Here is a 12,574-nt window from a genome sequence, read left to right on the forward strand (position 1 = left end):
GAAGAATTTCTGAAGAAGGGTCTAGGCCCGAAACGTCAGCCTTCCTGCTCCTCTGATGCTGCTTGGCCTGCTGTGTTCATCCAGCTCTACACCTTGTTATCTCAGATTCTCCAGCATCTGCAGTTCCTACTGTCTCTTCTTCAATGGTAACCCTGGCTGGTGTAGGAGTTGAATGCATGCCTTTGGCGTAATTCTATATCACAAACCAGTTATCCAGCCAACTGAGTTAAACTGACACCCACAGATATGTGTGCAAATCTGTGATGATTTAGCAAGTGTATAATTACAGTCATGAGTCATTACGACATTAGCATGTCTGCTGAAATGTACTTTAAACTTGTTTTGCTTATTCTTCACAGGTTTGGCAGGAAGATAATTCTGTTTGGAACTATGGCTGTCCAGACTGTATTCAGCATGCTCCAAGTCTTTTCTCCAAACTGGGAATTATTCTGCCTTCTCAATTTCTTTGTGGGTTTTGGGCAGATTTCAAACTATGTGGCTGCTTTTGTTCTTGGTAAGTATCAGTTCTTGTATTAGATCTTTTCTAAACATTTTTGATGAGCTGGAAGAGATTGTGGTGTAGTGGCAATGTCACTGGACTGGTAATCCAGGCTGATGCTCAATAGCAGCAGCTAGAACCTAAATGAAATTAATGTTAAATTCCTTTAAAAAAAAACTTTGACAGTGAAAGCTAACGTCAACAACAGTGACAGTTAAACTATCACTGAGTGCCACAAAACCCTATTTGATTTACGAATATCCATTAGGAACCTTCGTAATCCTTACCTGGCTTCTAGCCTCAAAGTAATCTATTTCATCTGAACTGCTTTTGGGAAGAATTAGGAATGGGGAACAGATGCTAGTCTCACCAGCAATGTCTGCACCCCATGGATGAATAAGAAAAAAATTCTATCACCCTCAGTAGGAGACTAAATTGGGTTTAGCCTAGAAGATAGGTAGAACTACCGTGGAACTGAAAGACTGCATTTTCTCCCAATTCCTTGCTTTTGGCAATTTTTCCATAGAATTCTGAAAGATGACAGGCAGCAAGAATGATGCTGCTGAGAATGTTAATAAGATTGTTGAATTGGAGATAAGAAAATAAATGTGCATTGTGATTCACAAAATTTCATATGAACAAACAAAGGAGTATTCTAACTATTACTAATTTGACACCTGAAAATCCTTGGTTCTTCTGCACATGCTACACTACAGTAGAAAGTAATAAATCAGTTAGCAAATTAAAGTGGAAATTTATAGGTATCTAAACAATGTGAGTTATGGTGAGATGTGCGACAGAATTGGGCAACAATATAGTTGAGGCGCATCTCAATATCAAATTCAGCTTGCTCCACCTTTTATGTTTCTTACAAGGAGCATCGTGAGATTCTCATTACTCAATGATGATCTTCATTGAGTGTTAAATGCCACAACTTGCATTATTAATATTCTGACTCGCATCGTAGCAAACTTGCCAAGCAAAGTAGATATCAGGAAAATTCAACAAGTAAACCAGAGCATGTAGCCGTATGCTCTGAGTTACCTCCATGTTGGACATTGGGCAACAACATCTCCGGCCTGAATCCATGGGCACCAGCTGACTATATTCCACCTTCATGGACCTTGTCATCCAAAACCAGCCCACCTATCATAACCATCCTCAAGTCCGAGCAACCTGGCACCGTAAGTCATGGGCAGCCTTCTATATCGATCATGGGCATTGGTCATAGTCATGTGCCTGGTTGGGGGTTTTGATCAGGATGCCCACGCCTCTGCAGTCCAGAGATTGGGGCATGGTCAGTTTGTTGGTTGTGCAGCACCACGTCTAGGGGTTTGGCTTATGCAGCCAGGGAGATTTATCGGCCCTAGTTAGGGTCGTGCCGCATCTTTTCTGGTCATGTTGGTCAAGGGAGTGGTCCACAGTCAGTCTGTTGGGTGTCTGCAAAAACTGAAGGGGGTGGATGATGTGGTGAAGGGGTGTAGGATATGATGCCACAGCTCTGGCCTTGAAACTCAGCATTTCAGTTGTCAGGACTAGGAGCTGCAGGCTTTCGCGTAATGGTGCAGTACAATAGTGAAGAGGAGCAGAAGGAATTGCAAGAGGGAGATTCTATAAAGCATGGCTGGGAAGGTAATGTGAGAAAGGTTGTCCATAATCAGATTGCCCCTGGCTTCAAGGAAAGTGCAGTGTATAATGACACACACACTGTCACCTCACATGCGAAGGTCTGAGTGGAAGGAGAGACAGATGTAAGTGCATATACCCCCAGTTTTTTGGGGACTTGGGAGTTTGAAGCTTGTGAGGTTAGTTGGATGGGCTACTGACTGTTGATATTTAGGGCTCACTAACACAGTCAGACTGAGGCTGGGAGAGAAGCACTCACTGTCACCTTGTTCAGGCTGAAAAGCAAAGGTGTGCAATGGGAAGAAAATGGCTATAAGCGCACTTGGAATGGGTAGGGGCCATGACTTTGCTTTGCAACTGGCAGCACCATTCAAAGGGCTTGTAAAGAGGAACAATATTGTTCACAGGCCAATGAAATGTAGAGCAGGCTGCCTGTTCCCTTGCCTCCTACAGCATTAGCCTTCACTGTATGTTGCAGCTCCCTGGCACAACCCACTGCGAGGCAACTCTTTGACAGCTATGCCTGTGTGCACAGAGGGAGCCAAACATTCAGGATGTTAAGTGAGGAAGGACAACTGTGTCCCCAAGAGACAATGCCACGTGTATGCATTGTTCCAACTGAACACAGACAATGCAGTGGGGCAGACCGAATCAAGGAGGATCTTTCAGGAAGCAGAGAGAGTGTTGGGGCATGAGGCTTGGTGAAAGGTGTGTGCAGTGGCAGAGATAGTCCTATGAGGTGGCAGAGAGAAGAGTGTGGCACTTACACTGGCAGAGCAGAGAAGGTCATTGACTTTCTACACTGCTAGCCATTCCTCCACACCCTGGAAATGGCACTGACCTGAATGGCAACCTCAGACCAGGCTGGCAGTGTCTGGTGGTGTTACCACCTTGGCAGTCCTCTGGGAAAAGGACACCTCTTTGTTGCACCATAACATCAAATAGGATCTCCAGGTCTCTGTCGGAGAAATGCAGTGCCATCTTCCTTCATATTCAACATTGTTGGATTCTGTCCATCAATGAGCAGGGTGGCTTCAGAATGCCAGTGTTCATCCAGGTGCACAAAGGGTTTTTAAAGATGGTGCGGGCATAAGTGAATCTGGTGTTTTGGCAGATATCCGGTTAGTAACAAGGGGAAAAGGTTCATATTCAGATGGGACAGAAATCGGGCATGAGAGATGACACAAATGAAGCAGGTTTGGTTAGATAGGGTGAGAACCATCCCAACAACTTGATGCAATTTAGACTTAGCCAGAAAAAAGTAAAATTCACCTCATGGTTATAATGGATCCTGTCGCAGAACTGGAATATCTAAGCATTTTGTTCATGTGCTATGAATGCCTGGAGGAAGTTTTGTGTTCATTTTCAATTTCTGGATGTCTTACTCATTTCATTATTTCACCTTCGAACGTTATGACACCAAAATCATTTTTTCTGCTATCCATAAGCTCAGAAATCAATTTTTTTTCCAGGGCTTTATTTAGGCCACCGATCACTCTCATTGGTGGGTTGATTGAACCAACGCTGTTGTTATTCAGCAACACACTCTCACCACACACTTGCTGTATTTATCACAGTCAATCAATTTAATGTCACAATTTTCTTGATACCTTCAACACTTGTTTTCCTGATGCGACAATGCTGCCCTGGTACTTCAGCTCTCCATTTCCAGTCCCTGATGGTTCACCTTTGATATTCGATGAAAGGCTGCCTAGGAGGACAGGATGACTTGAATCGATTGAAATCCACTCACTGACAAGCAAACCCTTCATGCTTGATCTTGCAAGATCCTGTAAATTGCTTGCCAAGGCTGTAACTTTTAATTTGTTTCAACTGGTTCACTGACAATTTTCATAGCTGATTATTTTTCTATAGTATCTGTCACACTCATTTGGGAGCATCTCAGAGTTAAAGTGCCAGAATTTGATTTGATTTGATTTGATTTGATTTGATTTATTGTAATAACATGTACCTAAGTAGAGTGAAGAGCTTTGTTTTGCGGCAGATCATAGCAAACAAGGATATACAGATTATAGGGTGCTGAGACAGAGCGAGCATACAGGTTACAACTGGAGGAGGTACGCAAAGCAAGATCAACATTATTTGAAGTTATAGAGTCCATTCTGCAGTTTAATAACAGCAGGGAAGGTGCTGTTGTTGAACCTGTTGATGCATGTGTTCAAGCTTCTGTATCTTCTGCCTGACAGAAGAGGTTGGAATTGAGCATAACTGGGATGGGAGGGGTCTTTGACGATGTTGGCAGCCTTTCCATGGTAGTGAGTATAAATGAGGTTGGCTTCTGTGATGGTCTGGGCTGTGCACACAACTTTTTGTAGTTTCTTACAGTTCTGGGCAGAGCAGCTGCTGTACCAGGCCGTTATGCACCTGGATAGAATGGTTTCTGTAATGCATCTGGAAAAGTTGGTCAGGATCCTTATGGACGTGCCAAATTTTCTGAGCCGCCTGAGGAAGAAGAGGCATTGTTGTGCCTTCTTGACCATCGTATCTACGTGGGAGGTCCAGGACAGGTTGTCAGTTATCATCACTCCTAGGAACTTGAGGCTTTTGACCTCTATACCTCAGCCCCATTGATGTAAATGAGGGTGTAACCTCCTCCTTTCTTCCTGAAGTCAATGATCAGTTCTTTTGTTTTGCTGACATTGAGAGAGAGGTTTTACCATTGCACAACAACACCAACCCCTCTATCTGCTTCCTGTATTCTGACTCATCATTGTTTGATAAACCTACTAGCACAGTGGTGTCATCAGCAAACTTGTAGATGGCGCTCATTTGGAATTTGGCCACATAGTCGCGGGTGTACAGGGAGGACAGTACAGGGCTGAGAGTACAGGGCGGAGTGCTAGTGATGAGGGTTATTATGGAGGAGGTGCTGTTGACTACCACTGATTGCAGTATGTGGGTCAGGAAGCTGAGGATCCAGTTGTAGAGGGTGGAGCCGAGACCTAGATCTTGGAGTTTTGAGATAAGTCTGGAGGGGATTATGGTGTTGAAGCTACAGTCTATGAGTAGGAGTCTGACATAGGCGTCCATGTTATCCAGATGTTCCAGGGATGAGTGTAGGGCTAGGGAACTGGCATCCACTGTGGACCTGTTTCATTGGTAGGCAAATTGCAGGGGATCAAGGCAAGTTGGTAGATTAGAGTTGATGTGGGCTATGACCAGCCTCTTGAAGCACGACATGATTATAGAAGTCAGAGCCACTGGGCAGTAGTCACCAAGGCACATTGCATGTGTTTTCTTTGGTACTGGGATGATGGTGGTCTTCTTGAGGCAGGTGGGGTCTTCGGCTTGTAGAAGGGAGAGGTTAAAGATGTCAGTGAATACCTCCACCAGCTAGTCCGCACAGGATCTAAGGGTAAGGCTGGGGTCTCCATCTGGGCCTGTTGCATTTCTCGGGTTGACTCCCAGGAGGATCGATCTGACGTCTGCAGCAGGGACAGAGGAACAGGTGCATCCGGGACTGTCGGGGCAGGTGACACAGCACCGCTAGCATTCTGCTCGAAGTGAACATAGAAAGCATTGAGTACATCAGGGAGAGATGTGTTTTTGTTCGCTATCTTGCTCTGCTTCATTTTGTGGCGTCCTGGAGATGCTGCAGACCTTTAATGATAGTGGACGGCAGTTGGTTGTGGAATACTTTCCCCCGTTTCTGACAAATCCGATTTCAGCCGGCAGGGGAAAGGGGTCTGGGGCATGATTCTTATAGATGGGTAACCAAACTCAATGGGCCCATTTGAACTCAGTGTTGAGATAAACCACACTCTCACTCTAATTGCTGCAAAGGAATTAGCCTGCTATGTGGAGTCACAAATTGGTGGAGTAGATGCAAACATTCTTGAAGAGTGGATAAGGTCTGAATAACCGTCTTGATTTGTGTGTTTGAAATGACCCATTGTTTGTCACACCTGGTGCATCCACTAACTCTGCAGATACCTCTTTTAAAGGATATCAACTACTGGATTCAGGAGATTTGTCTTTTTTTTTCAGTACAAGTAATACTTAATTGAAGATTATTATGCCCACTAGCCCTTTCTATGTATTATTGGCCTGCCTTTTTGTCTTCTATCTTGAAAATAAATAAGAAAGATCCTTTAATGTCTGTTAGTTCCTAATTTTCCTTTCAGCACATTTGAGCCTGCAACAGACAAATGTTTCCTTATGCTGTCAACTTGCTTTTTACATGTTTAGAAATACTTTTACAATATGTTTTTGTATTGCTGGTGAGTCTTATATTCCATATTAATGTTTCGGTTGTCCTTTGCTGGTTACAAACCCGCTCTCAGTCCTCAGACATACCACTATTCGTTGCAGCTGTATAAGCTTCTTATTTTATGTAATCCTTTGTTTCTTTACGAGCAACTTTCCTGCGGAAGTTTTGTTTTATACTGCTGCGCATTGTCATTTAGAAGTTTTAATTATTTTCTCAATGTTCCCCGCTGTTAAAAATCGCCACACTTTTTAAACTATTTCTCAAACCTAGCCAACTCACCCCGCATACCTTATGTAATAAGATTTATTCAAATCCAAAGCTTTTTTGTTTGGGATGGACATATTGGTATGACCAAGGCTGGAAGAGAGCATCATTGCTCTCGTCCATGTCTTTCAAGAATCACCTCACAAGCTAAAACTTTTCCAGTTACCAAGATGGACAATAAACTATTGTACTTTTATCACACTTTGAACAACCGAGATCAACTGGATTTCTTAATAAACATGATTATATTTTATTATCAAAATAAATGTATTTAATATATTCATGCACACAATATTTGGTTAACATACACAGTCAATAATATATTAATATGAATGTCTATCCATCCAAATATCCCCAAAACATATGCACAAACACACACGTATAAACTCTTCAGGAAAAGGGACCTGATGAAGGGGTTCAGACCAAAACATTGACTTTTCAGCTCCTCAGATGCTGTCTGACCAACTGTGCTTTTCCAGCTCCACATTTATTGACTCTAACTTCCAGCATATTCAGTCCTTACTGTCTCCAAGTCACTAAAAACCATCCTGCGAAGTCTATTCTAAGGATGCCCACCTTGAAGAAGTTTTCCTCCTCCCTCTTAAGGGCGCTCAGTGAGTCTCTCTCCCATTGCAACCCCCTGGTTATCTCCTCAGCCCTGAAGCAACCACATTCTGAAGCAATCCTGCAACTACAGCCATGTCTCCTTCCTCACTGCCTGTCTACACAGCCGGCTTATCCCCCATGGACTCCAAATAACATTCGATCCATCACAATTTGGACCCAGAATCCTGATGAAGGGTTTCAGCTCGAAACATTGACTTTCCTGCTCCTTGGATACTGTATGACTTGCTGTGCTTTTCCAGCCCCACATTTATTGACTGAAGAGGAAAAACATACAGATTTCTTTATAGTGATTGTCTTTCCTAAAAAAGAACACTTTTATCAATGGATTATTCTTGAAGGCAAAAGTATAAATGTTCCAGAATCTGTTATTCTGATATTCTTGCTGGTGTAATCATTGATGACACTGTATTCTTTGAAGTCCTGCAGACAACATGTTCAGGAAATACAATTTTGAGGTGTTTCATCAACCATTCTTTCAAAAGAACAAATAAGTTTCACTCTGATTGGATAAAGAGAGTTTCCTTTTCACAAACATTAAATCAGCTGGACAGCTTGTTCTTTTCTCCAATTCGGTTTGTTCTTGGCAGACTTCTCTCCTACTGAATGAAATAAAACAAGGACCACTCGACTCCAGTCCCTGTTCAATACAGCCCAGACAAGGGTCCTACAACAAAGTATACAGTTATCACCAGTCATAGCGCTTACAGGAAATCTTGTTAAAATCAAAACTCCAATGTCTGCAGTGATCTTCCAATGACTCATGTAAAGAAATCAACGTACTTTGCCACAAATTCCACTTGAAATAAGTCCACTTACCCCAGTTCTTCAAAACGTAAGTCCGCTAAGCGTGTTAAATGAAAAGAATCTTCATAATAGTATATTACTCTCAAACATAATGTAAAATTCCATCATATTCTGAACAAGCTGTCCAAAGGATCCTTTAAAATGAGATTTTTAATGAACCCTACCTCAATAGATAATGCTTTATCTATACAATCTTATAAATGATTAGTTCCATAGTGTTCTCTCAAAAATGGGCCTATGTTTTACCAGAAATCAGATAAATGTCCATTTTGGTGAGTTTCATAGAAGGTTTTTTCTCTGTGAGCCCTTGTGAGATTCTTCACACTGTTTTCCAAAACTCGAGTTTTTATCTATACACAGCAACATTTTGGACCGTTGTTTGTTTTTTCTTCCCTCCCACCAAAGTTAGAAGTGCTCCTCATTGTTGTGACCTTCTGGGATCCCCAGTACCAGCACCACCATGAAAGCTCAGCCGTGCACCATGCGATGCATTGCTAATTTCGAGATGCCCTTCACCCATGCAGATGCAGGAGAGGAACAAAAGGAAATGCTTCTTAGCGTATGTAGGAGCATGGCTGAAACTTCATTGCACATAAAAGTTCACACTGTCGATGCATTACTGTTTAGGAACCAAGCTACTGTGGCCTGAAAAAGAGGATTTCAGCCATTTACCCAGGTATTCTTCCCTTGTGTGATAGACAAATGGCAGGGAACCAATTCAGAAATTAACTAAATAAACCCTTCTTTATTTAGCCCTTTAAGTGCCAATACTCAATATAAACCATGCATTCATTGCGACATTTACTTCTTACTTCATTTAACTTTACTTCAACTTTAACTCGCTTCAGTTAACTTCACTTTTCCTTAGCTTGAACTGAATTCACATTTAACCCAAACTCTAACTTTAACTCTACAAGTTTGGCTTGAAACAAATACTACCCTGATTCAAATGAAGTGGCCAACTTTGCTTTCAGTGTAGATCTTGCCTCATGGTTCTTTATCTTCTCTGAAGACCGTTTCAGGGCACATTCTTCTCAAGTGTTGGTCTTGAAGGTTTCTTCTGAGGATCCTTTGTTCTGCTCATTTTATCACAAAAGTCAGATGCTTTAGGGACTTTTAAGCGACTCTTGGATAGGCACATGAAGGATAGTAAAATGTAAGGTATGCAGGTAGATTGATCTTAGTAGGATAATAGGTCAGCACATCATCGTGGGCCAAAGGGCCTGTACTGTGCTGTACTGTTCCATGTTCTATGTTTTAAAAGTATACACTGTTCTTTCCAGAAACTACTCTGGCGCTCAACCAATTAATCATCCAATCCCTAATCACATTATTCTATCCCTACCAATGGAGTTTGACTGTTAAACAACTCCCAAAGGTTTATAACAAGTCGTCAACAGCCACGTTCCATGCTCCATATAAGGTATGGTGTCCAGAGACAAAAGTCATTTTCACTTACCATTTTTTTCCCCTTTGCTTTGTTTAAGTTGCTTTTCAAGTATTTTCACTTTTTCTTTTCTTCTTCTACTTAAATTGTGCCAGGTGACATTGTTTTTTTATTTCTGTTTATGCTGCTTGATCAAAGCATTTGGGAGGTGCATGTGATGGATTGAGCTGACGTATCAGCATTCGACTTTTCTCATATAGCTTCATTTGTAGATTATGCTTAGTCTACATTCAACTGAATGACTGAAAGCATTTTTTAAATAAACACACATTAAAATTTTCTTCAGAGTGGCAATTGCAGGCAGTGAAGCAAAAGTAGGAACTAACTTATAATTACTATTATTCTAGATTTCTTCTTTTTACAGGAACAGAACTTCTGGGAAAATCCATTTGGGCTATGTTTGGTATTCTAGGAGTTTGCATTTCATTTTCAATTGGCTACATGATTCTGCCTTTTGTTGCATACTTCATACGAAATTGGAGAATATTGCTTTTCACACTGTCTCTCTATGGCCTACTATACATTCCTATGTGGTGGTAAGTAGGAATTAAAGTGATGATGCCAGTAGATTAGAAATTTTGTTGCTATTAACTACTGCCTGTGATTTAAATTAATAAAAAGAACGTGAGATGCATGTGAGTGGGGATCAAGTTTGATAATGTATTAAAGAGATGTTATTGTGTCTCCTTAATTGTGATGGAACATTAAATAAATACAACTTCCATTTTCAGTACCAAGAATATAACCACTAAAAAGAATTGCCAACCCATTAAAATACTCATACATATTTTGTGCCAGATCAAAATCAAAGGGTTGAAAGTTAAATGGATAATAAAATAGGCAGATAATCCCTTCTAATTGATTGCTGTCCAGGCAGAGACTGCTTCTAAGATAGGTGGAAGGTAAGCTGCCAAACAAATCTTAGCTCTAATAGTCACAGTTCAGGACCAATGTTCCCTCCAAGCTGTATGGCCATATATACTTCTTGGTGAGAGGATGCATTGGCTACCAGTTCTCAAAAGTTGCTGCAGTGCACAGACCTTGGAGAAGAACGCAGCAACAAGAAGAATTAAAGGAACATAAGTCAGAAATTCAACAAGTTGTATCTTAACTCCTTCAATCATGTAGGTGAAGTGGGAATGTTTTCGTCCTTCCTGTACCCACAGTGAACAGGTGAGATTCGAGTTCCTTTGCTCACTGGTTCTATTCAAGCATATGTGCAATCAAGCTGAGGCTTAATTTCTGTGATACACTTACAAAGGCTTTATACTTCATAAAGTATAAGAAAGCAGCCCATCCAGCCCATCAAATCCACACCAGCGCTCTGAACATCATCCCATCCAGACCCATGTTCCCCCAACTTAACTCTGTAACCCTGGACTTCCTCTGGCTAATCCACCTAGCCTGCACATCCCTGGACACTACAGGCAATTTAGCATGGCCAATACACCTAACCTGTACATTGTTGGATTGTGGGAGGAAACCCAAGCAGACACAGTGAGAACATGCAAACAGTTCCCCGAGGCTGGAATCAAACCCGGGTCCCTAGCACTCTGAGACAACAGAGCTAACCACTGAGTCGCTGTGTTTCCCCCCTGTAACCACAAACAAATATACCATTAACATCTATCATTTGACCAACTGGTCTGCTTTGGCAGCTGCCCAATTGAGACCCTGTATGCACTGTTCATCCACTAACTGCATAATCACTGGCCAATCCAATTGGGGTTTATTTGAATATATTGTACTGACCAGTTGTAGCCATACATCATTAGGAATTTATTGACATCACTACATACGGCATGTAGGATTCTAGCTATGTTCTTCTGGTGTCTCTTAACCCTTTTTTCATCAATCAGGTAGTGATAACATATACGTCTTAGCCAGTTCTAGCAGCTTATATACAGACTATTTATGAACTTTGCTGTATCTTCCCCTTTCATAAGACATTGAGCACAGGTGAACTGTTAAAAATTTCTATCTATTGGAATTCTATCTTATGATTCGATGAATGATCTGTCAGAGATAGTGGACAGTTGCTATCAGATCTCCACTGTTTGAACTATTGGTGACTTGGTTTAAAGGATCAGATAACAAGACTTCAAGTTTTAAGACAAAATAAAATAAAAGCAACATTCACTGAGCACTATTTTAGTTGGTAACTCATACTTTAGAAGACAGAAAAAATCCTCCAATAGACATTTAAATTGGTCCTGTGCAATGGTTATATCTTATTCTGTCTCTTTAAGTGACCAGTTTGTTCTCTTGGAACCAGTTCAAAGTTACTTTTTAGCTCTCGTCATATAATCAAATCTAGACAAACCTTCCAGTTTCATTTAAACCCTCACACACTTGGATTCTTCAAACTGAGCATGGGCTTCCACCAGCATCATGCTTAGTGAACGAAAGAGACTTACTGCCTCAATCTTTCTGCTTTCCCTCTCAGATTTTTGTAGACTTCCCTGTTTGTGAAGTTCAGTGAATCACATGAAGATGGCCTACCATATTTGGAAGATTGCCTACCATATTTGGAAGATTGCCTACCGTATTTGGAAGATTGCAAGCAGTTTTGGGCCCTGTATCTAACAAAAGATATGCTGGCCTTAGAGGGGGTCCAAAGGAGGTTTACAAGAATGATCCCGGGAATGAAGGGCTTGTTATGAGAAGCAGTTGAGGACTCTGGGCTGGTGCTTGATGGAATTTAGAAGGATAAGCAGGTGATCTGATTGAAACTTACAGAATACTGAGAGGCCTAGATAGAGTGGACATGGAGAAGATGTTCACTAGTAAAAGAGACTTGGATCAGAAGGCACAGCCTCAGAGTGAAGGGACGAGCCTTCAGAACGGAGAAGAATGAATTTCTTCAACAAGACGGTGGCCAATCTGTGGAACTCATTGCTGCAGAGGGCTGTAGAAGCCAAGTCTTTAAATGTATTTTAAACGGAGATAGATAAGTTCTTGATTGGTAAGGGGAACAAGGGTTAAGGGAAAAAGCAGAAGAATTGGGTTAAGAAACTTATCAGCCATGATGGAATGGCAGAGCAGACTTTGTGGGCCAAATGGCCTAATTCTGCAC

The 12,574-nt window shown here is 41.5% G+C and overlaps 1 pseudogene; it reads left to right on the top strand.

The window, feature by feature from the left end:
* LOC109931768 overlaps positions 1–12,574 on the top strand; it is a 60,453-nt pseudogene that overhangs the window by 14,241 nt on the left and 33,638 nt on the right.

The sequence above is a fragment of the Rhincodon typus genome, chromosome 12, assembly GCF_021869965.1.
Source record: "Rhincodon typus isolate 14 chromosome 12, sRhiTyp1.1, whole genome shotgun sequence".
Classification (NCBI taxonomy): Eukaryota; Metazoa; Chordata; class Chondrichthyes; order Orectolobiformes; family Rhincodontidae; genus Rhincodon; species Rhincodon typus.